Genomic DNA, 26,466 nt, shown 5'->3' with positions numbered 1-26,466 from the left:
TTCAGTGCTGCTGCATTTTATGGGTTCAGTGCTACTAAAACTTCTCTGATCCAGGAAATATCGGTTGCATCCATCTTGAATCAGACATGAAAACACAGCTGCAATCTAAAATTTGGACAAATTAATTCCTAAATGTTTCACAGTATCACCAGAAAGTGAGACAGTTTCTTGTTTAGAAAAAATTCAGTCCTTGTAAGAAATACAAGGCTGATGACAGTGAACAGACTGACATAGAGTGAGTCTCCTACATTGCTATGTCAATTTCCCATCAAGCATGACTCTATTACATCATCTGTGAGTTCAAGAAGATCTCTGTGTCTGTATTTTTGTAGCTCAGTTTCTCTGTGATGCTCACTATCAGGATGTCAGTTAATGCCAGTGGAAAACAGAGTTCTTATTACAGGAACTTGTTTACTGGGAAATGAAAACTTTTACTATACATAAACCTCAATGCAGGAAAAACAAGCACATTAGAAGACATAACTGTTGTAGGTATACCATGTTGTGTTTAAAAAATACCTCCAAAAAGCATAAACTACTCTTCATGGAGGCTACCCAAGTTCTGTGGCTGCCCAGCATCAAACATACTTATATGAAACTAAGACATAAAACCAGGGCTAGAGATAACGAACACATTCATAGTTTCCAAATTCATGATTAAGCATGATGCTTTCTGTTGTCCCAGATAACCCATTCCAGTCAGAGGTAAAGGCAACAAAAGACTGGGAAAGAAGGTGGAATGCACAATATGGTGCTCTAGGTCAACATACAGGGTATCAAGAAATCATGGTCTCCTCACAATAATAGCCAAAAATACCATGTGAGGGATATGGGATGGCCTCTTCAAAAACCTGTAGGGAATTGGTGATGATCCCGGAGAACACAATTTGAATGTCCTTACCTTCAGTGATGTGTGAATAAGAATACTATGACAGTTGTGGATTCCATCCATGCTTTCAGATGACAGTCAACTCTACAGGATTCTGAAGGCTAACCTTGTTTTTCTGTTCAATTTTTTGAGTTAACAAAGAAAAATACCAACTGTAATCCAGAATATTGATGAACAAAAATCTTGCTAGGCAATGGAATTGTCTAAAGCCAACAAATGCATCAGAGAAGGATAAGCCTACCCAAACTTAAAACAAATGCACATCATTGTAGAATAAAACTTAACTAATGTATTTGGAGCCATGGGAAAATAACAGCTAACAGATTGACTTGAATTGCAACATAATCATAGAATCACAGAGTAGCTTGGGTTGGAAAACACCCCATGGATGATCAAGTTCCAACCTCCCTGTCCGAGGCATGGCCATCAACCTCCAGAACCTCAAGATCCATAAAGTTATGATCTTGGATACTACTTCTGAGGGTTTGGTTTGTTTTTTTTTCATAAACACAAGAAAAACCCAGTACATCTCTGTATTACACAATAATTATCTTTTTATATCTTCTCCACATTATGTCTTTAAAATGAAATAACTCTTGAGATCACAAACTACAATACTAGGAATATTTATCTGCTCTTATTTTATCATGTGAGATCACTCAATGGAAGTACTAGAAATGTTGATACAAAGTTCCTATTAAGAGATACTGTCTCAATTAATATAATGTTAGAAATCATAGCTTAAAGTTCAATCAAAAATCAAAGCCATCCTTATGCACTGAACTCACATTTCTATTCATCTACTAACTTATTAAAATAAGAGATGAAAAATGTGGCTGATTATAGAGAAATAATACCCTAAAGTGGCTTTCAAGTTTAAAACTGTCCATTTTGACAAAATTCTTGTGTGAAACCCTAGAGTTCTCCAGTAGGGTAAAATTTAGGCCAGCAAAATGTGTCAAGATTACATTTCCCTTATATTTGTCCTAAGAATGTAAAAGACAAAGTGCCTCGCTTCCACTTTCTTAATAATTCTCTTGGATAATGTAAAACAAGTGGCAAAAATCCAGTGATCTGAACTTATGAAATCTATCCTTAAGAAATTACAATTTAAAATTAAAAATAAAATAAATAAGGAAAATATATGAAAGCATTTGTATTTCCAGTTAATAGGTATGCACGATTTGCTCAACTAAAGAGAATATTTCATCTTATCTGGTATATTGCCTTGATGGAAAATAAGTAACTCAATTAGCAAATGTAATAAACTCATACTATGTCAATAGGAAATATCAGCATGGTTCATGAGTGTTGACATGGTAATTGGTCAATTATGTGCAATGGAGACAAACTGCTTTTTAAGAAAAAACACATACACTGTCTGCATTAATCCCAGAAAAGATATTATCTTTCCCCATTCATATTATGAATGCAAAACACACACACACGCGCACACATGCACACACAGAAAACAAAAACAGAAAGTCAGACAGCTGTGATTTGCAACAGCTATCTAGAAGTTCACTCTTCATAGAAATTATTTAAAATTTTGAAGCAGGAATGGCCCAACAGATCAGGAAACGTCAGCTCACCTGAAGTTACAGAACCTGATTCAGGGCTTTGACGCAACTGTTTTTCTCTGCTCCTCTGCATATCACAGACCCCATCCTTCTTTGCACATATTAGAGAATATACCAAAGGTGGAGGGCACTAAGGCCCAGTTTAAAATTATGGTTGAAGGTTAAGTCCCCTCTACATTCAGGCAAGAAGAATGCATGCCTTTAGAGGAGGATTTATCTCACTCTTGGTATTTAAGATTCAGGTTAAATAGATCATTTTTCAAAACTGCCATTCTCTTTCCTCTTCACTACAGCAGAAGCCAGATGATTAATTTTTAGCCAAAATTAGGTGAGATCAATCTAACTGTGCTAATCAAAAGTAACTACCTGGTATTACATTTAAGTTAGATCTCAGTGTACAATATGTCAGCCTGAAAGTGAATTCACTTTTACCAAACCTGATTTGAATCAAGTGAAGTTTCAGTGACACTGAAGGAAAAAAATCACTCAGAGAACACTATATAAGTATCTCTGTGATAATAAAAGAGATACTAAAAATGTCCTTTGCATTGAATTTTTTAAAAGACTTTGATTTAACAGATAAATTTAATTTATTGCTCGGGTAGAACCTTTGGGTGTTATACAAAGGACTGAGGAACTATTGTGCTATCTCTTGTCACTTTGCAGATCTAATTAGTGTGCAAGATGATTGTACTGAAGGTCTTACATTCATTTCTTACCCTATTTACAAAAAGATAAAAGAACATTTTAAGTATAAAATTAAGTTCCAGACCTACACTGACACATGTATTCATTTACTTCAAGGAGAACAGAGTCAAGATTTTGACTCCATAAAGAGCAGTAGTAGTGGCCTACTCTGGCACATAGTTAGTCTGGAATGATTTCTATGGGTACCAGCCAAGGATCCCCAGAGATCTGACAAGTTCTCAAGCAGAAGCACCTGCCTAAATCCTACTCCTTTCGGTACATCAAAATGCTTATCAGGGATGATTCAGAAACAGGGTTGCAGGAAGAGAAGAAAACAAGAGAAAGCAGAAGTTTGTACTGCATTTCTACACCAGGATCATAAAATCATGGTATGTGATATTGCAGAACATTTGTCTCTGACATGGCTGTGGAAGCATAAGTATGGTCAGAGAAAACCACAGCCAAAGGAAATTTTAGAATGAGGAAATAAAGTTGCAAATGAGATGGGTAAGAGCTGGAAAAATTTCCTAGGGCAGTGCACACCGAAGAAAATGAGGAAGAAAAGGTAGTTTAGGATAAAAGAACTGGAAAGAGCAACTGAGGAATCTTATTAAAAAGGAGTCAAAAGAATAGTGACAAACAAACAAAACACAACCAAAACAAACAAACAAACAAACAAAAACCCTAAACATTAAATGCTCAGGGAAGGAAATCAATCTTTATTTCCCAGTCACTTTCACTTGCTGCAGGTCAAAGCTATGAAGGCAGCATGACAAATTTCTTCTGGCTATCCTGACAAAGTCTTTGCACAGCATTTTGCTATTATTGTCAATGAAGAAATGCTGTCAAAAATGTCTGTGAACAATGAAGGTACATGTACACAGAGATGATCACAAAATGAAACAGGACAGAGGATTGTGACTGATTAAAATATTATTCTGCCTTGACGGTATATTTATTTAACTTTCAGCAATTGTTGGACAGTAGATCAAAATGGTAATAGATGTGTAACATGGAAGCCAGTAACAAGAAAGAATCAATATGGTATCTTGCAAACTAAAGCAAAGTACAGGGAAAGGGGATGATGACAAAGAAAAAAGGTAACAGTAAATAAATAAAAAAAGTCATAGATTGTGACTTTGAGTGAACGAGAGAGAGATGGGGATGGCAGCCAGCTTCTGTTCTCATTTACCCTCAAGTCATGAACTTACGCTCATGCTACTGGCACCACCATTTGGCCAAGCTCTTCTTATCAGCAAGAGGCAGAAATGAATGACAGCACACAGAGATGGAAAAGACCTATTTCCCGATCCACTCATCTTCCTGACAGAACACAGCCATTTTCTGTTGTACACATTTGGCTGCTTTTTGTTTTTTGTTTATTTTGTTTGATTTTTGTTGTTGTTGTTGTTCTCCTTAAATTAAAGTCTCCATGAACTGAGCATCAATTTTCTAAGCATCTTTCAACACCCAAATAACATCAGTACCAAATCATCTCGTTGTTTAACTTTTCTAGCTTGACATTTGTCCTGAACATTCTTATTGTCACCTATCCCTGGTATCCTTCCCTACATAAATATCTTAGAAACTTATCTGAAAATGAATACTATTGCAAAAGTAAGTCTTAGTCCTTCATGAGAAATTAACCTTCTAACCTTTGCCATTGCTCTTCACCACACCTAATCACATTTCACGTAGTGTATCTGAGTCAGACTAACACCATACTGCCACCTTAAACTTTAAAATTTGTAATAACTTTTGAGCAAATAGGTTGATAGCCATATAAAATTCAAAATTCTTTTCACTCTCCATTTAATGTTTTTTGGCGTTTCAGACTTCCGGTCATACTGTTCTCTAACCCTTTCTTTGTTTCAACCAAAGGAGGAAAATCTACACAAATGATGTCTTCTGTTTTTTTTACAATTGCACTTAAAAGTTAATATATATGAACCAGATCTCACAGACATAGCAAGTGCAGTGAAATTTTACTACACATGAACCTCTGCGGGAGAACATAACTAACAACTTTTGATTATCTATTCAGATGTTATTTGTATGTTTGGGTTTTTTTGTTGCTTTTTATTTATTTTCTTTTATAGATTTTAGATAATCCATCATTTGTGATAGATCTCCTTCCACTGAAAACCTGTAAGGCTTGAAACATGCAGAGCTGGCATCATGAAATGCATAATCTTTCCATTGAAGCTTATAGTTGTTCTTTTCAATGTGTTTTTCAATGTTTATTTCTATTTCTACTTAATGGTACTTCTCCTCCCTCATATCTGGAAACCCGTACTTGTATCTTCTACTGGAATCTGTAGCTGAGAAAAACAGTACAGCACAGCAATCACACCTAGAAAACATTATGCCATGCATCATTGAACTACGTTTAGTCAGGATTTTCTCCATAGTGCAGTCTACTTGGATATACAGCAATCATTTATCAGGTAGATATCAGACTGGCATTTCTCAGACTAGCAAAAACAGATATCCTGCATAACAGCTCTAATTTAAAGGAACACCAGTTACTTTTATAATACAAACAGTACAAAGACCCTATCTATAATATACTACAAATCATTCATTTAAATCAAGATTACAAGCTTATCCATTATTTATAAATATAAAATAACCTAGAGAAAACTATAAAACAATGCTGAGTAAATCATTACTGATTCTAGCAGAAAAAAAATAAAAAAACAACAACAATCCTCTCTACAAAAATGTTATCTAGTTTATTTCATTAGATTTTTTACTTCCTTCTTTAACTATTCTTCATCCAGTTTTCAAACTATACAGTAATGCTGAATAAAATATTCAAATTCATCAAATTTTGTGAGTATAATGAAATAAGATAAATGCAGATCATGAATTTGCTATGACCTTTTGATGACTTCGGGGAGTATTTCAGATTTCCAGAGTCACATTAATCAGACTGATTTTTTAAATATATATATATCTTTTCTATTTTAATTTAAAAAATTAGGTTACTAACACATTCCCAACAGAAATAATATGGTTTATTTTCTCATACGCTACTGAAAGTAGTTCTGCTAAGACACAGAGGTTGAATCATTAGTGAAAATATTACTAACAAACAAAAGTCTGCTTTCTGAAAAAGTTGAAGGATTTTTACCTAGAAATTATTAACCATTGAGCTATTGATCTCATCTATTAAAAATAAAAGTTAAGTTGTAATAATATAGACCAAACTATTTTTATGGTCATGTTGCCACTGCTGCAGTGTTAACACTCAAGCCAACTTCATGCACAATGCAATTATTACATTGTCTTAGGGAATTTTCTTCACTTTTTTTTTTTTTTTTTTTTTTAATATTAAAATAGATAATGCGAGAACATAATTGCATTTAACTTGAGCCCTTCTCTAAACAAGTTCAGCCTGGTCCATTGTTTCTCCACGTTTCCACATCAGTCAGTGTCGGAGGCAAGGTATTTGTACAGGTGGGTTTTGGATTTGACACAAGTGCTGTCATGCAAAAAATGAAAAAATCATGTTTTTTGAACACCTCCAGGGATAGTGACTCCACCATCTCCCTGAACAGCCTGTTCCAGTGCCCAACCACTCTTTCAGAGAAATATTTCCTAATGTCCAACCTGAATCTTCACTGGTACAACTTAAGGCCATTCTCTCTAGTCTTATTGCTTGTTACATAGGAGAAGAGGCCGATTCTCATCTTAACACAGCCTCCTTTCAGGTAGTTGTAGAGAGCCAATGAGGTCTCCCCTTAGCCTCCTCTTCACCAGACAGAACAATCCCAGCTCCCTTAGCTGGTCCTCTTAAGGCTTGTGCTCAATTTAACATTGCTATTAAATAGTTGTCTGAAGAACAACCTAGCTGTGATACTAAACAAGTGTATGCATTGCTGGGGTGTATCACAAAACATAATTTTTGTGTATTTTTGCATTGTGCTGTGCTTTTGTCACAGACACCTGCTTTAATTTTTCTCCTACAAGACAGGGCTCCTTTATTAACAACAAAATAGTTAATACAAAACAGATTTCTTCAGTGACACGCTTTTAAAAGGCCACTTTTCCACTCACCATTTTTGACGAGAAAAGGATATGGAAGTATTACTCTACTTTATTCTCCTCACTGTAGCACAGCAAGCTCCTAAGAGAGAAGTCCTCCAACCAGAGAACCAACACAAATGGGCTGCATGGAATTCCTTGATTATCTGAACTGAAGTAACTCTCTTAGTGCCCTCATCTTTCATCTGCAGGGAATCATATTATCATGTAGGTCACAGGGGACCAGCAAATTATTTCTGAGCCTTGTGCCCATTTTTACACTTCACAGAAGAGCAATAGCAGTTTGGTTCAATTCACAAGACTTGGCAATCAGGTCTAATTTAAACTTGAGCTTTTCTGGGAAGCACCACTGCAACCGTATGCTAAAGCTCAGACCAACTCCCAAATGCTCATGCATTTGCTCAAATCATGTCTATGAGCAGGTTACTCTCTCATCACCACTCCAGTTTCAGAAATGAGGCTGCTGTCAATTTGTTGTCTCTCAGGGTCGGGGTAGAGAGACATGAGCCATTCCCAGCACTGCAGTTCACAAAGCACTCAACTATGCTTGTGATTAAGCGCAGAACATATGCTCTAAGCAGCACTAAGAGTGACTTCACCTTCCAGTAAGGGTTCCTCTTGGTGTTCTGTGGGACAGACAGCATGCTTGGAACAAAATACAATAAAAGACTATCTCATTCAGAGATGATTTTTTTATAAGTCCTGCTATAGTTAACAACCATTTCACAACATACTGCCTGAAAGTAAGCTCAAATATTAAGAAAAAAATAGTCACCACAGCAGCACACAGTGTCCAAGTGCATGGCAAGCAATGGTACTACCTGAATGCCAGCACCCTGTCATACCCCACCATGCAGCAACTTCACCTATTGGTATATTTTTTCTCAATAAAACGAAGCAGTTCTTATTTATTTCCATGCAAAATTTACGTTATATGCACTTTGTAGAAAGTAGCTATTTCTTCCTTTCTTTCTTATTCAATATCTTTCCAATTTTACTGTATTCTATAATATTGGTCCACCTACAGTTAACACACGTAATGTGTTTGGAAAATTAAAATACAGTAAAAACTGCAAACAAGTAACGTATTTGCTGCTCTGTTGTTCCACGGGCTCAGCAAAATATGTATGCTTGGAGCCAATATACTGTCACGCTCAATTTCTATCCTCTGGTTTTGAGAACTACTGCTTAACAAAACCATCATTCCAATGACAGCTTAACAGCTTCTTATTTGTACAAAAAAATGATTTCCCAGCACGAAGGTACATTCTCCATGAAGCGCATTTCAACAGTATTCTGTCAGAAAATAAGCTTTCCGCATTCTTCCAAATCTTAGCTTGCAACCTCTGTTTCGTATTTAGATGCAGATGGTGTACAAGTTGAAATTTAATGCAACTATTATCATTTGCAATGCATGTCACCAGCCAATAACTGGCAGCCTATAAATTCCAGGGAGTGTGCTTTCTTTGTGGGAAGGGCTGAGGGATTCCTAGGGGTAAGCATGGCATGGGAGGTAGCTGTTGACTGAAATCTCTTCTCTCGTAGATTGTCCACAATTGCACATTTTAACACAGAGCATTGTATATTCCCACAGATAGGAATTCTACTACATGAAAGGCTAGAAAGCCACCACAAAGGAAAACACTGCTGCAATTCATAGTAAATGTCCCTTTGGGCTCAGGAATGTTAATGTGCTGCATACTGTAGCAAAGTCAGGACATCCAAATAGCTTGAAACTATTACAACAAGCTAAAAATTGCCCATGGTAACTATTTAAAGGTCATTAGTTATTTTTATATATAGTACATGTATTCAGCGAGAAGAAATCTGGTACTGCATTGTTGGCCATAAAGGGAAAAGTTGGACAACTTCTAAAAAGAGATCAAACCCTGGTCCAGATCCTCAATTAAAGTCAAGTAAATAATGGCCACTTACATCAGCAGAGGAATTTTTACAGAGTGCAAAGACTCTGTGTCAGAGCAAGAGTTAACTGAAAAACTACTACTTATGTGGCTGCAATTCTAATTTTATGTATTCAGTAATTTAGTTGAACAAATAACAAACAAACAAAAACAAGCAAACAAAAACAAGCAAACAAAACAAAAAAACACGCCTATGAAACATTGACTTCAAATGCTATCTCTCTTTCTCACAATATTCACCCTTTCCTTGCCTTCAGGAAAAAAGAAAATGCAAGAGCAATAGATATCATGACAGCAACCTCCCACCTTTAAAACAGATCTATATGTCCTCACAGGTAATCACCCACAAGCAGAAATACAACCTGCATGCAAAAAAATAGAAATCCGGAGTATTTCTTTATTTTCCCCAATTCCTACGGTTTAGCAGTAACACATATGATGATCTTGGAGAAGGTCACTGAAGGGCAAATTGCTTTGTTCCCCTAACAATCAAAAAGTCTGACTCCTGCTTTCATAATTTAGTAATGCTGTACTTTTCACACACACACTGCTCAGCAGTAGGATCTTGTTCAAACAAACAGGCTCAAGCAGGGGAAAAAAGAGCAAACAAAAACACCTTCAGGTATTAAGTTTGTAAGTGGAAGGAATGGATTAACAGGCTGCTCAGAGCTGTAGGAAACTGAAAATATCTTATCAATTTTACATGGTTGACTTATGGTGATTTACAGGGCTTTTTTTCACATAATCCCATGGTGTACAGGAAATTCTGTTCTAGTCTGTTAGGATGCAAGTAGAGGAATCATTTTGAAAAGGACTAAGAACAAGAGAGAATAGAGGGTGAAGAGGAGCTGAGAAAAACCTATCAAAGCATGAGTAAAGTAAAAGGAAATAAAATGGGCTTTGTACAGCCCATATAGATTAACATTCACTTATTTGTAACTCTGAGTAACAGAAATTAATACTGGAAACATTTGCTGAATTGTATTTGCACTTTTTATTGTAAAGGTCAAAGAGGTGCATAATGGTTTTGCAAAGAGAAAAAGGTAACTGTAATAAGGTCTATTACTTACTATACTGCTCTGTAACACTAAACCAAAGAGTGATGAACTGTACCTTTGGAGACTCTAAGGAATTGTCTTTTATAGCAGAAAGGTCAAAATGGAATTTAGAAGAGCAGCTATTAAGTTACGTGGTCTTTATGTATCGCTCACAGTGTGCCAGCGAATTTGCAGGAATCTACACTGGGGAACAGACTCGTTCCTTTTTAGTATTGAAGTAGGAGAACCCAATCACTTTCCGTGTCATCCCTCCCATCACACACCACCTTTCAAATGTATTTCCCTGCTTTCATATGTATCTATAGCTATTCAAGATGAATGTAAGCCTATTTCATAAATGTTCCCCTGTTTGCCTTGGAAGGCAGTAGCTGGCGCAAGCACAAACACACAGCAGAGTTGGGTGAGGGCAGCCGATACGCACACAGAAGATGCCCCAACCCTTACACGCTTTCTGAAAAGCACTTCCAGCCCATGGGAAAGCTCTCTGAAGTTGAATGAGATGGCAGAAGGGGAGGTGATAAAAGATCTGCACTGAGAATGTCATCTATTTAAGCTGCACACAACATGTCGACATTGTGTCTATGACACAGCACCCAGATAGTGTTTCACAGCGTTGGCCAGCCAGGGACGGCTGTACTCCTTTGCTGCCAGGACAAAGCAGCCTGAAGAACAGGCACGTCCACACACAAAGATTTACTACACTTGAGCAGTGGGGATCTTCAGATTTGCATTCTACAAATTATTGCCTGGTGCATATCTCAGAGCAGTTTCTCTGACCTTTCCCCACTTTCCATGCAAGGCATATGAATTAACTAAAAATCTCCTGCACATTTTTTTTATTTATTTATTCATTTATTTATTTATATATTTATTTATTTATTTATTTATTTATTTTCAAAGTACTTCCATCCTCTTGCTGCTCACAGGCAAAACAATCAATGCTTTGATCAGCAAGTTTGAATTAGAGGTACAATACCTATCAACTTCAACAAAGACAACATCTAATCCACATAATAAATTTAAGCTAAAGGTAGCTTAAAGTTTAAAGGTAGAAGGGAAGCAGGTTCTGTTCCATTAATATCAGAACAGAGTGACAGAAGACTCTTCCTCCCTCCTTGAACAAAAATCTCACTACATCAGCATTTCTGAAGACAACCTACTTAAAACCAAAGTGAAGTGACAATGTTCTCACTTGGATGTTTTATCCAACTAAGAGTGAGATGGCAGGTGTTGTTCCCTGCCAGGGTCACAGAGGGAAGCTCATTCACAGTTCCAGCTTTGGACTACCCCTTGCAAATTTGTAATGACATAAAATGAGGTTTCCACAAAGGAAATGCTTCACAGAAGTCATTACTCAGCCACTCTGGAAAATGTTATAAATCATTTCTTTCCTCTAGGAGAAAACCAAGGCAACTGCTGACATATTTGTAGCAAGCATTGTAACTATCATCTCCGCCAAATAGGAATGTTCATCCATCTGGCTCATTAGGAGTCTGTGTTCCAGTTAATCCAGGTCAAATCTGTCTTACTTCTGCGCAGTGGAAGCTATTATTGGAAGGCCTGCACAAGGCCCACAGATAGAGACAAGCAGTTGGGCAGAACTTAGGGCACAAACATCATTCAACAACAAAAAGAGAGCCTTCTGCTTTAAGTACTGTTAGGTAACGTGAATGTAAACATGTCAAGGCTCATTTCTGTTTGTATTACTAAGCATAGGAAGAATTTTTACGATAGAATATGTGTTATTTATATGTGACATTGAGAAGTAGCTCTAAAGATTGTAGAGACTACAAGCTAGAACCTTTATGTCAAAAAAAAAACCTGCAGCACAGTATCTCACTAAAATACAGTTGAGCACAAAATAAGATCAGCAGATTAGTCTGAGGGGAATAAAGAAAATACAAAATCAACCAATCAACCAACTAAAGGAAAACTCCGTGTTGAGGGGAAAAAAAAGTCAAGATAAATAGTTTTCAGGAACATTGAACTGATAATTTATGTAAGAATACACAGATTTCCAGTGGTTTCTTTAGAAAATCTTTAGAACTACATTTCTAATGCAAGTTAAAAATGTTAGGTCATTCTTCATAAAGCAAACATAGAATTACCACTAATATGCACTGCAAGGTACCATCCAGTTCAACACTGTGCTCGAAGCAGGTCTCTCATCAATCATACCTAGCAGTACAGGGCTGTGTTCAGGTAAGCTCCAAATACAACCAAAAGAGGTGATTCCACAGCCCCTCTGGGTAACCTGGGTAACCTGCACTAGTGCTCAGCTGGCAATCCTCACAGTAAGAAAAAAAATAATAATAATAAAATTGGGTTTTGTATCTTGTCAAAATTTTTATTTAAGGAAACATGCTTCATCCATTCCCTGTATACCCCTGAGAAGAATTTTTCTTCATTTTCTCCATAACTACCTATTAAGCAGCTGAAGATAGCAATTAGATACACCTCACCTCTTCCCCTTTCCCCCCCACCTAGCTTTTTCATAGTTAACTGTCACAGTAGTTGTACTTTATCACTAGGGAGAGTACAGTTTCACCATCTGTACAGTTCCTACATTTTTTGTCATGACGGGATTTTAGACTTTTCTCACTTTATAATTACATATGGACATAGCAGTAAATAAAACATACAAACAAACATACAGATGTAGATAAATGCCGTGTTAATGTAATATATTAAATCTCTGCAGAAAAACCTGAGTTCTCTAAAAATGAAACAATCTCATACAACAAACAGGGAAACCACGAGTGGCAAAGATCTAACCACAAAAACTGAATGATGTTGTACATTTAAGCAAAAACGATGACCACACATATGTGAAATAACTCTTGAAACAATTTATCTGTTTTTGATCAAAACATATATCTCTCTATGAATGGGGAAAGGGCGAATGCATACCTAGCATGTGCATCTAAATGCTTGCCTCCAAAAGACAGAGAATCCCTGAATTGTTCTAGAAAGGCCAGTGAGCCTCACACTCTTGCTCAGATGCTGAGAACACCAAGAGGAACCCTTACTGGAAGATGTTTCAATATTTTTCACTGCAACTAATTACCATTGTGGAGAAACTGAACTTATCCTACACACATACCAAGCACAGCAATGTCTGAATGGCAAGATTATTTTCTAAGGATTAAACTTCCATAACATTTTCTCAAGAGTTGGCTTGCGAGTTCCTGTGAACTGCAGCACGGAGATGCAAAAACCTAATTGGAGACAAATAACACTAACTTACAGCAGGCAGTTAGGTCACCCTCACTGCAAACAGCAAAACAAAGAGAGAAAATCTCACAGACACTCTTCACAGTGTGACAAGTCAAGTTATTATCAAAAAGAATCTCTGAACACAGCATTGTTGTACTTGACTTAGGCATATGAATTAGCAAATCGAGGAAGCTGCAGTCAGTCAAATTTCACAGTAAATGCCAAGGGAAATGATTTATACATTTATTAATATTTCATAGTATTGTAACACCAAATGCAGTACATATCAAATATGGATTTTATGAAAATCAGTACCGACCTTCCAACTTCCCTTACAAAAACACACTACAAAATGTTTCAATAAACAGGAAAATGCAGGCATTGTTTTGCTGTTGTTGTTTTTTTTCCTTAAAACTATTAAAACTCTTTTGTTGTTGTTGCTGTTGTTGTTTCCCCCAGTTGTTTCCCAGGAGAAAACTACATTTTCCTCTGTCACCTGTTTCCTCAGTATTCAAGTATCAAGCAGTAAGAAAGAGCCAAAATATAGTAAGAGAAATTGAGGTTACCTAAGGAAAAAAAGACAGGAGTTTACAGGGATCAAGAGGGAATTAAATATAAAAGTATGTATATGGTCAATCAGAAGAAATCATCTGGGGAGAAGAGCTTTTCTAGAAAACAAAAATGCCTCACATTTGAAGACATTGCTAAGCTGAATTTGAGGAAGAAGATGAGGAACATTTTTACCATGTTAAAGAGAGCACTTAACTTATTTTTCTTGGCTCAAAGAAGTTTCACCATAGAGTGTGAGACTTGTGTTATTCGGAGATAAACAGTGAAGTATTATAGGTGAAAACAGCCTTTTTCACAGATCAAGAGGCAATATTATCTATACCACAGAAAGAAAATCCACAGTAACTCCTGCTTGTTGCTTGATGATTACGGCTCCAGAGAGGATAGCATTTTGTTTTGTTTTGTTGTGGTCTTATCTTTCTAAAGTAGCAAGGGAGTAAGATCATTTCAGACTGTGAGAAGGGATTAGCTTATCTCAGTGATGATTTGGGGTCAAGCCTGGTAGCGTAACTGCTGGGACAGTTCTCAGCAGTAATAAGGAAGCTCTCTGAAAAAAGGAATATAAGAATTCACTATCAGTGGTCACAGCCATCTGTATTATTACTTCAAAAATTTCAAGTTACTGACAATAAAGGGAGCGAAGAAAGTCTGAGCCGGACCTTTACTTGGTGAGAAAGGCAATCAGTCTCATTTTAACTTTCCTAGACTTTTGGGCTGAGAAGTAAAAGGCTCCCAAACTTCTTTTATCCAAACTATGTAAAAATGACTTCAATTTTTCTGGGGATGTGGGAGGGAAGGGACAAATAGAGAACCATGACAATACATCAGTGAGAGAGACCCAGAGGCACATAGTTTGGCAAGAGCACTGTTATCCAAACAATGATTAATAGGACCAGCACTGGGAGCACTGCTGCAGACAGGGACTCCGTGAAAATGCAGCATTCCTCTTCTTGCTCGGTCAAAGTCCCAATGAATACATCTCTGTTTCAGGAGTGCGTGGGTCTGTGAGGCTGAGGCCTTGCCCAGATTGGCGTGGCAGGATTCCTTCCATGGCCTGAAGCCTCTGGTGCATAAGATGGACGCATCCCAGACCATTTGGATGTGATGAGTCCAGAGAGCAGATATCAGCACAGTGATTACTTGCTTAGAAAAGCATAGGGGCCTCCCAGGGACTCCTCCTGGGAACTTGTGTCTATGGTAAGTTTCTTCTTTGACTTTCAGTGAGAAAAAGCAAGCTCATATCTAGGTATGAGCTCATAAACTGGGCGAGAGGAAAAGATGTATAATAAATACGTCCCGATTAGCAATGAAAACTAAGCAGAAGCTTAGGCTGTGATGAGCCAGATTGACCACAGTTTAAGCGCAATCTATAATATATGATATATTACCTCAACCATGTTTTATGATTTATTCTAGACAGACAGTAAGATGATTTGGACTAGACATAGACCTACTGAAGTGACCATAAAACAGGCCTGTCATGGTGAGAAGGGAAGAACTGGGAAGGTCTCTGAGTTAGAAACGTTTGCTCATTCTTATCATCTCACTCATTTTGTGAAGGTTGTAACTCCACCAGTAAGGTCTTGCAAACCTACCTGCCAGCCAAGTGAGAAGACACAGAGAAAAAGATGCAAATGAGAAATTAAGGCAGATAAAAAAACCTACCACAGTGGCTAATCCTAATCCTATTTGTTATTCTTAAGTGTCTCCTGCACCTTCTGTTCTCTTATAAGTTCCTGGCAAACATGTTTTACATTGGTACAGCTGTCATCTCCTTCTCACGTCTCAACTCCTTCTGCCAGCCCTGTCTGTCTGCCCTCTGGCTGCTTGCATCCCCACCTCTATTGCACACATCCCCATGTAGTTTTATAAAGCCGCCTTCTTACTGCTTTTATATCAGTCTCCAACAGCCCTAATCTTTGAAAGGCATCCACTATTCACCATAATATTATTATAATTAAAACAAGTTCTTGTAATTATTTTGTAAATCTAGGGATTCTGTTAGTCTCTAAAACAAGGGAATCACTGAATTTCTGGTGCATTTCTGACTATTTAAAAGCTCTGACACTTTTATCTGTTAAAAATGATAATGATATTGTTAATAGTTAAGGCACCATAAAAAGGTTTCTCAGCATGAAGTCAGGCTTCAGTGTTACACTTAAAATCTGCAGTAACATTTTAAATTGCATTTATATCACAGTTTAATTGAAGTGTGCATACGATTTCCCACAAATAGTACTTTCAATTGTTATATCAATATTAATTATAATGATTGAGTCATTCATTCCACATAGATTATGTTACTGTTAGATTATGAATTTATTTGAATCATAGCTATATAATGACATAAACCAAAGTGATGTTATTTGCCTTTTTTCTTCCCCATAAGCACCCATTTTGAAAGACTTTCACAATACAAGCATCTTTTCATTTAGTCAATGATGTAATTATTAAAATACCTTCCTTCCATTTCCTTTCCTATCATGTTACCAGGAACCCAGTGATGCCCTTCACAATAACTAGATCTTCTGACAACTGTGTTAACAGCTAGTAAGTGTGACTACCATCGTACACATTGCTTGAAGCTTCATAAATTCATCTCTAGGCCTCTCCTTCCAGAAATATCATTGATTGATCCCAGCTGTGAGTTCAGACCAAGCCACAGCAATGACAACTTCACTCTTCATCTAGGAAATATGTTCTTGCTGTCTTCTGCCAACCTAACCCTAGTATTTGTCTACTGAAGCACAGCAAGATTTGGCTACGATGATTATAAATTTGGAACCTCCCTCTCTGACCCCAGGATTTTGCACCGCATATCAGCAATTAATATTCAAGTAATGCTTATAGGTACACTGACTGTGCTACATATCCATACTGCAAAGCATTGACACATTCATTTCTCTTATTTAAAACTGTATGCTCTAGATATTATAAAATATATGGTACAATGGAAACTGTTAGCATAGTGTGAAATCAGGTACAGCAACTCCCTGGGAATGCATTCTCCTGGCACACCACCACCAATCCCCCCCAAAAAAAAGCAAACAAACAAACAAAACAAAAATCAAAAAACAACAACAACGAACAGAGACTTTTACTGCAGAAATACATCATTATAAGCAAACAAACATAACATAACATAACATAATCTCTGGTGTTTATTAGGAAAATGCCTTAGGCTGTTATCCCAGAGTTTTCTGCTGTTTCTGCACGCGAAAAACATGCAGGATTTCTGAAAGCAATTTCTCATGAATGGCTGTAGCCATGGATATAGCTGTAGACCAAAAAATATCCTCCAGAGGATGCAGATTAGAATATAAAGGATTACAATACAATAATATAAAATAAAAATAGAGATTAGGGAAATGCATTTGCTGTAAAATTGAAACAGAATTTAACTTTGAAAGAGGTAGAATCCTGGAAGGAGTATATTTCCTTTCTGGGTCAAAAAATACCCTCTCTAGTACTAAAAGCCGCTACATAGAAATAGATCTTACAATTTTCTCAAGAGTCAAGACTGCAGAAGTTTTTGATTGGTTCCCAAGTGGGAGACATCCCACTAGAAGGTTTCTGAATTTCTTGGTACATTTTTAGTTTTGATTAACTTTAAAATAATCAGGAATAATTAAAAGTTAAGACTGTAACAGAAGATGATAACAAGATGAGGAAACAAATACAACAAACAATAGAACTACATCTAAAGGTTTAATCTGCAAACTTAATCACAGTTCTTCTGTTAGAGAAACTGCACTGGTGAAGTGCACTGGTTGATTGCACATCTTTGGAAGGCAAAAAACATTTTAAGGGGCTTACTTTTATTTATTTTTTAATCTTTTTGTTTGTTTGTGTGTTACGTTTTGGGGTATTTTCGTCTTTTTTTTTTTTTTTTAATTCAAGATACAAGAACTACAATTTCAGTGTTTATACTTATTTAAACTAAAGGTGTGTCAGGCTTTGTAAGCATCATTGCACTCAAGAGTAAACTGCTAATGAGTCTTCAGAATAATAACCACATTTTTACAGAATACAGATTAGGCAAATGGCCAGCAAGGTGGACAGAAAAACTTTTTCAACCAACCAAACTGGACATGAGCCAGCTGTACCTTTGCAGCAAAGGCCAGCAGTGCCCTGGGTTACATTAAGCACAGCTCTGCCAGCTGGAGGAAGGTCTCTTATCCTCTGGTCAGCTCTGGTAAGATGCTTCCAGTGTTGAGAAGAGCTGGGCTGCCAAGTGCAAGAGAGACATGAGGCAACAAGGGAAGAATCATTTTGAGCTGAAATAAAACAGGCTGAAGCATCTTCCCTACAAGTAGTAGCTGAGAGAGTTGAGACTGTTCAACCTGGAGAAGAGAAGGCTCAGGGGGATCTTACCAGATTGGAAAGAGTGGAAAAGTCAGAGCCAAACTATTCTTCTTGGTGTCCACTGACAGGATAATAAACAGGCATAAACTGAAACACGGGACATTCTATTTAGACACAAAAAAAAATAACAAAACATTCCTGCAAGTGTGATCATTCCCTGGAACAGGTTGTCCAGAGAGATTGTGGAGTCTCCATCCTCAGAGATGTTTAAAACCTGAGTTGACAGCCCTGAGCTACCTGCCCTCACTGACCTGACTCTGATCAGGGAATTTGGACTAGACAACCTCCAGAGGATCCTTCCAGCCTCAGCTGGGCTGTGACTGTGAAATTTTATAGGCTGAGCAATAGCTTCTGGAGGCATTCCAAGACAGCTGTAACAACTCCTAGGAGCTTCTCATCAGTGAAAAAACCTCTAAAGACTGACTTATTGCCCCAGGAATAACTGAATCCCTTGGCTACTATTTATGGCCAGGATATTTTTCACTTTCTAGATGAGAATTTCCCAAGCAAGAGTCAAAAAACCCTTGCGCGTACAATTGGTAAATTCAGGGAAAAATATGTCAGGCCGTTCAAACTATGCCCTTTCTTCAGTTAAAGGGAGGATTACTGGTCAAGTAAACTTATTCACATTTGTCTACAATATGTCATAAGAAAAAATGAATCAATTCAGCAGTAGCAGCAGCTGGGATGATTTGGCAAAATGACTGCTCAAAAAGTCAGCTCAAGATAGTATGCTAAACTAGCAAGTCGCCTTGGAGGAGGAAAATATTTATTTAAAGAAACAAAAGCAGTAAAGCAAAGGGTATCCATAGTCCAGAGAAAAGGGAAAGTCTAAGGAAGAAATAAAGAGAGCTGAAAAAAGCATCAGTAGAAAGAGTTCGTGATCCATTATTCAGCATCTCTTCCCTAAGAAGACCAGTTTGTCCTTACAAGACAAAATGGTGAACATGCAGTTTGTTTCAAAGCATAACATATTTCCAGTTACAGCTTTTATCTCAAACAGTTGAAGAACCGTACTGTGGTAGTCATAGTGCTAAAAATAGAAGGATTTGGGGATTGATTCTGAATATACTTGTCTTCTTTCTGACAGGGAGTAAAGAAAGACTATGTAATCTCATTTATTTTCCCAAGGCAAAAACCTGGACCAACTGACAGTCCTTGAAGTTTTTCTCAATCAGGTAGGAAATGCCACAGCGTAAGGTGATACGAAGTACAAATTCAGTGCTCTACAGAAAGTTTGAGGGGACTGATTAAAGGAACAATTAAATATATCAGTACCACAGAGCCAAACTGAGTCATTCAGTTGCAAGGTCACACACAACACGAAATTTAAAACAACTAAAGAAAAATATTTAAAATTCAGACTCATGATTATTTTCTACCTTGAAAAAACTTCTGTTCCTACATTCTACACAAGATAACTGCTTAATCCACCACTTATTTCATAGTATTATGTTTTCATCCTTATTCTGTTAGCGCTTTTTAATTATTAGGAAGAACAGAAAGAACAGAATCAACTCTATAACATGCTTGTCCTCTACAGACTACTATAAAAGGAATTGTTCTCATGCTGGCGAGAAAACAAGAATCCTTTTTCATGAAAAGTAACTTGGCTTCACCTTTGGTTTCCATTCAACATCCAATGCAACTGAAGCTTTCTTCTCTGTAAACAGAGCATAAGCAGAGCAAACACTTTTAATCTGGATCTTCTACATTTTTCAAGAGTGAGTAACCATCAGTCTACCAAGTATTTATAAATGGTGGCTTTAGAATTTGGTGTGAAAATATATCAATTTCTATTTTCACCATTATTTGCAGGATTTTGAAGGGCGGGGTGGGGAATAAGCCCACATGAATGGAAGCTGACAGCAAATCACATGGAATGAATTTAAAAAAAAAACAAACAACTGTTTTCTTGAAGCATAGGGCAAAATGTTAATTCCTTTTGGGCTGTATCTCTTCACAACATAAAGTTTAAACTGGGTTCATTTAAATTTGTAGGACTATCTACAAATTCATAATCAGTTCATAACAGGTTAGTGCCTTCTGAATTTCTTTTCTTTTTTTTTCTTTTTTTTTCCCCAGTCAGATTTAAGGAGTTCCTTCCAAGCTTGTTAGGATCACTGTCTGAGATCATCTCATTATGGTCTCTGAAGCAAGGAGTGCTGCCTTCCTTCTCAGTTGCCACCCTGAACAGACATCCACATGTTTCATGATCAGCTTTGGTTTAGATAAGACAGCCTGGAAAGGCTGGGGAGACTCAAAACTTCATAAACCCAGGAACACCACAGACAGAATAGCTATACATCCAGCAGTATTTTCTCCCATACTGAGGGGATGGGCACACTTTTCAGTTATTCCCGACTTCAGCATAACTCATTTATGACTGAATGTCTCCTGGGTTCTATCAGTGTATTGACAGTGTTTACCATTCACACACTTCGTGAGGTTCACTCTTAACACCTCAGAAAAGCCTGACTATGTAATATTACCAATCTTCACATTAATAATAATAACAATAAAAGAAATGAAATTAGAAAAAAACTGATAGTTTTTCCAATGACTCAGCTAGAGCAGGGAAGCTGGAAGCTCTGTTCAGAGATAAAATAATTTATGAACAGTCTTCTACAAGGAACATGTATTTATTTATTTATTTATTTATTTATTTTTAAATGAGAGAAAAACATAATCTACTGAAATACATGTGCATTGCAAGAGCTGGAATAGGGTTAGAAGCAGGACAGATGGACGGAAACCCTAGAGTTTTCCACAGGTCTTTTGAAGCATATGCCATCAGCTACTGGGTCAACATAATCACGGGTCATGCTGCTGCAAGAATGTTTATTAGAGAAATGCATGAATCTTGAATCCGATTAGGTCCAGTAAGGAAATGTTCCATTTTTCCTTTCCTCTCCCTGCCCCCACCCCTTTAGTTTTTCTCCTCATCTCTTGTGACTGCAACCCATGACCTTCACAAGAAAAGGCCTGTGCTTTGATAGCAGGCTGCAAGCCCCCAAGGACCGGCACTGCTTTCTGGGAGAAAAAACTGTTGCCTTGCTCAAAATCCAATCAAAACCCTAATGTGTCAAGGAAAAAAATAAACCAAGGACATCATTATTCCATCTCATTGTGATTTGGCTTGCCTTCAAATCACATACCCAGTATATCTGAAATAGCAGCAACGCCTCCATTAGACGAGCCTTCCAGCACTTTAATCAAAGTATCTTTCAGAATAAAGAGGCAGAAATGTCAAATTCCAATCACCCTTTAAATTCCTCCAATTCCCTGCACTACACAAAATTAAAAGCCTTACGCATGGCTAATTTCCCTTGCAAGTGTGTGTGCACACAGGCACTTAGCCAAAGGTGGCGGGCACCCATTTTAGATGTGGCAAGGCCCCAAAGGGCAAAGTGAAGCATGCAGGCCCCTGGTGGGTACCACAGACCCACAGTGACACACTGGAAGCCCTGACATCTCAAATGGGATGGCAGCCTCCACACTGTGCAGGAAACATGTATTTGGTGTCTTCCATCAGGACAGTGCCACATATCTTATCCAGTGTATGCTTCAAGGAAATACCGGCCCGACTTCTTTTTAAGATTACTTTCTCAAGCTTTACCGACAGCAAGAGAAATGATGTGGTCAAAAGAAGCAGGCAGAGAGAATTTGATGAGTCCAGCTGGAGCTCTGACTCAGATGGCTCTTGTTCTATGGGTCCCTAGGGGTTCCACAGGATCTTTTAGAAAAGGCAAAGTAAGAGAAATGGGTTCCTCATTTGCATCTTCATTTAGGTCATATCTCTACACACTGAAGAATTTCAAGCTACAGGCAGCATATATAATTCTTTGTTTATTTTGTTTTTTAAAAGGAATCTCCAAGCCATTGGTATACATCACAGAAAAATACTGCAGAAAAGAAAACCACCCTAAGGACTAGCATATTTATTTAATTTTTCTACAAGGAAACTTTCATGCCTACCATTTTTATGACTAGGCTTAATTCTAATTTATCTGTTAAGATAAATAATCTTATAAATAATCATCCTTTAAAAATATGTTTACAAAATGTGCTAACTTAATTGTTGTCATGTAACATATACTGATGTAAGTATATATTCAAAATTATAGAGACAGACTCTTTTGCTCAAATCTGACTTTCTTCTACAAATGCCTGCAACATCTGCAAACAACATTTTCCCTTTAAGAATGAAGGACTGCAAGCAAATGATAAAAAATTAATTTTACAGATTTAGATTATTTAAAAAAATAAAACACAGAAAGAAAGCACCAGGAAACCTCCTTTCTTCATGTGCTAAATAAAACCCTTAGATTAAAACAGGACTTGCAATCAGAACAAAGGATGAATATGACTTTCTTAAAAGTCAGACAATCTGTCCTGCAAAACACATCATTAAAATCTTTTCCAATCTGTTGCAAACGAGATACAGCAAGAAGCAAAGAGTGCAAGGCTTTGTAGTATCTGCAATGTGTACCACGAACAAAAACAAACATTTTATCTGCTCCACATGTTTTCCCAGGAAGATGAACAAGCATGTTCTCTGGTGCAGCCCAGCTGGCAAGTCTCTCTGCAAAGCCACAGTCTGCTAACCATCATTTCTTCTTTCCTCAAAGCTCAGGCTTTGATAAAGCAAAATTATTTAAAATTCCCAATGCTGTTCTACCTCCCCTCACAGTGATCCAACGTTATCACAAGTGCGTTCTCCTTGACAGCACTGTGATGCTACAGACTTCTGCTAAATTTATTGAGGTGTCCTTTCAGTGGTTAGCTATAACACAGTACAGTGGTTACCCTCCTAAATGATGGTTATGCTTTTGGGTAACATTTAATTGAAAATGTATTGTGAAAACCCATAAGTCAGTCTTTTCAAATCAAGGCTGCTTGGTTCACAATCCAGTTTAATGTGATTCTGTCTATCACTAATCCATGACAAAGATAGAAGAGCTTTATCCTGTCCCTTGGATGATCATGTAAAAAAGCTCACCCCTTTGGACAAATCTCAGGCTCAGATAATTTCACAGTATTAGTTAAGGGTTAACGTGCTTTGTGTTTGTTTCTTTTCTCAAATATTTTAAATATTTTACCTTTTCAGTTATAATTAACTGAAGTAAATTATATACTACTACATACTACTAGTAAAATAATTGAACCTTTTTCCCTAAAAAAAATAAAAATTAAAAAATGAGAAACAGCAAAAAAGTACATTTTCACATGACTTTCATTTTCACTTACATCATGCTGCCCTATAGTGAAGTGAAGTGAAGTGAGGTCAGTAGAGATGCTGGGGACCAGGGACAAGGAGATGACTCTAGGTCTGAAAAGTCAGGACAGCATAGGCTGGGAAGAGACTTCACCAGCTGTACTTTCCTCAGTCCATTCTCTGAGGAGATTTGCAGCCATCCTCTTCCCATCTCACTGAGCTATCTCCAGCTCTGGCACATCACGTGGCCCAACAGAAAGGATCTTGGCAAGATAAAGCAACTGGTGCTGACAAGCTAGCACTAACCTGGGGCATGAATGAGTGCCTTGAAACATCATTTTGAAGGTGGCATCCACTGGCCAAGCTCTCAGAGAGCATCACCTAGGTTGGCTTTCTCCCAAAGGGATGAAGCATGTGCATTCTGGGACAGCTATCAGTACACAGTAGTAAGCAGAGACATTGGAGAATTCGCTTCAGAATCACATTGCTGGCCTGATCTAAAATGCAAATCTAGATGGATCCCTGCTATAGTAACACCACAGCTGGTAAGACAGCCTTGTGGTCACTACATTTCCAGCAGGTTTCATTTCTTTTCTGCGCTGTCCCTGGTTTGATTATTAATTCTATTTTCAGTCACCACTTTTTGCAAATCCAAGCAGAAAAAGAGGATGCCTGTGTGAAGAGTTTGGCTCAATTTCAAAGTAAGGACACAAAAAGAGGCTTGTATCTGCCAGAGAGAGAATTATTGCATACAATACTGAATACCCCAGGGATGGTGGCTTCTCAGATAAAGTTTACAGTAATCTCATCTTAATTAAAACCAAATGAAATTGATGATATCTCATTTCCCTGCCAATTTATTATTTGGGGGTCACTGTCAACAAACCTGCAGAAAAAACGGCTTCAAGCATTCTCCGCTCTAACTCAGGCTGAACTACACAGTTCATGGAAGGGCTCAAGAAAGAAATGAAGCTCAAGGTGGTGAATATCTTTCTGAAAGGCCATTCTTATCAGAAGTAAGAGGAAGCAGGAGACAAAGAACCTTTACTGCTGCAATGTGGAGAAAGAGAGGAGAAAAGGGCAGAGGCAGACAGAGTTTGAGAGAAGACTTTAAAAGAAAAGAAAGGATGGATTTTAAAAAGCAAAGCTGAGGTATGAGTGACTGCTCTCAGCTCTAAGAGCAAGAAGTTTTTGTCCAATGCAAAAAAAAAGAAGCAAATCAAGCATACGGAACAGGTGGGAGACGTTTCCCATCCTAAGTTAAAGGCTATGGGAAAATTTGAGAGGATTATTTTGGACACACTTGTGATGCGGTGCAGATAAGGGCTTTCCTTTTTTAATTGAAATGCTACTATAAAAAACCTTCACAACATGATACCAAATTATATTGAGAAAAATGTCTTGCCCTTTAAAAGAGTCAGGATACAGGTGAGGAAATCTATTCAACTAAATAATTCCCAAGAAGCGCCAGGACAGCTCCCTTTCATTTTAGATACAAATGTAGTTATGTGACATGATTTAGCAAGTGATTTAATGGCTCTTGTCATGAATGCTATTCATCTGCTAGATGCAAATCTAGTTTGCTATTCATATTTTTCAAAAGCTCTAACGCAGCTATTTTTTTTTTCTTTCTTTCACCTACTACATCTTTTGAGTGCAATTATAACTTCTGTTCAAAGCAGCAAAGATCTTTCAGCCTTACTTAGTGAGCACCCACCCAGTTTCCTTTGCTGCTCCCTCTCCTCCTTGAGGTTGAGCAGTTGGGCTGATATGACTGTCCTAGAGAAAGATTTGATGGAAAAAGGAAGGTAACAAATTCCTCTCAAAAGAGGACAGGTGAAAAGTCTGGGCACCATGTAGTTGGTTCTAGAGTATGCTCTCTTGCCCATAGGGAGTAAAATTCCTTAAGAAATTCCCATAACACTGCTTACCCTCAAGCCTACTTTGAGAGTACTGGGTATTTTCAGAAGTCACCTGCCTCATTATTTAATAGATGGTTATTCTGAACTCATAATTCTATCCCTTCTTGAACTGTCAGAGTACGTCCAACAAGAAAAGAGTCCTACTACTGCTGAGCCTCTCCTAGAAGAACAAAACTGACTTAAATCTTATTTACAGCAATTCACACCAAGAAAATGTAATTTGATTTCATCTTGAAAAAGGGAACAGAAACTATAGCATAAGACCATTCCTGCACCTTTGCATTTTCTGTTTTCAGCTTCAAAGACACCAAATCTACTGCTATTTTCAGGAAGCTTCATAAGAAGGGAGGGGACATACAGCTTGTCATACACTATGAGGGAAAATGACAGTGCATACATATTCCTTGGCCTCAGAAAAATAAAAGAAAAGCAGGAATTCTATTACTACCTTGAAAGTGGAAGAGCAAAAATAGATTATAAAGTAGAGGGTGGAGACTGCAGGTTAAGTCTGGAGAGTATTGACAGTTTGGATTTTTTTCAGCACAATCTGTTTTGGGGAGCCTGGACTGGGGAAGGAGAAGAAAGATAGCCTAGACCTGTGGTAGATGGATTTGAAAACCCTCTCTCGTTCTTTTACTCTTGGCTCTCTTCACTCTCTTTACTCCCAGCTCCCTCATTTTTTCTCTTGATACACTTTGTTTCTCTAAATACACATAAAGGATAGCTTTAAACTAAGAAACAAGCACACGTCTGGAAAACACGCCTGCTCTTTTCTGGGAAGTGCATGGGAGAGCCCAGCTGCCACCCCCTCTCTCGGCTGCCACCAGACAACTCGGTGACAAGAGAGATCCTTTACAGCCTAAGTTAGCATGAGGCAGGGAAATGGCGTATGACATTAAAGTTCAAAGCAGCTGATTACACCTCTGATGTGTTGCCAGACTGTTAAACCCAATGACACTATCTTTTTTTCTTTCTTTCTTTTTTCAGCT

At 37.5% G+C, this 26,466-nt stretch overlaps 1 protein-coding gene across 17 annotated transcripts in view; it reads right to left on the bottom strand.

Moving 5' to 3' along the window:
* DMD (dystrophin) overlaps positions 1-26,466 on the bottom strand; it is a 1,014,969-nt gene that overhangs the window by 922,027 nt on the left and 66,476 nt on the right. The window lies entirely within an intron of this gene.

Source organism: Coturnix japonica, chromosome 1 (assembly GCF_001577835.2).
Source record: "Coturnix japonica isolate 7356 chromosome 1, Coturnix japonica 2.1, whole genome shotgun sequence".
NCBI lineage: Eukaryota > Metazoa > Chordata > Aves > Galliformes > Phasianidae > Coturnix > Coturnix japonica.
This window is presented reverse-complemented; position numbering and strand designations above follow the sequence as displayed.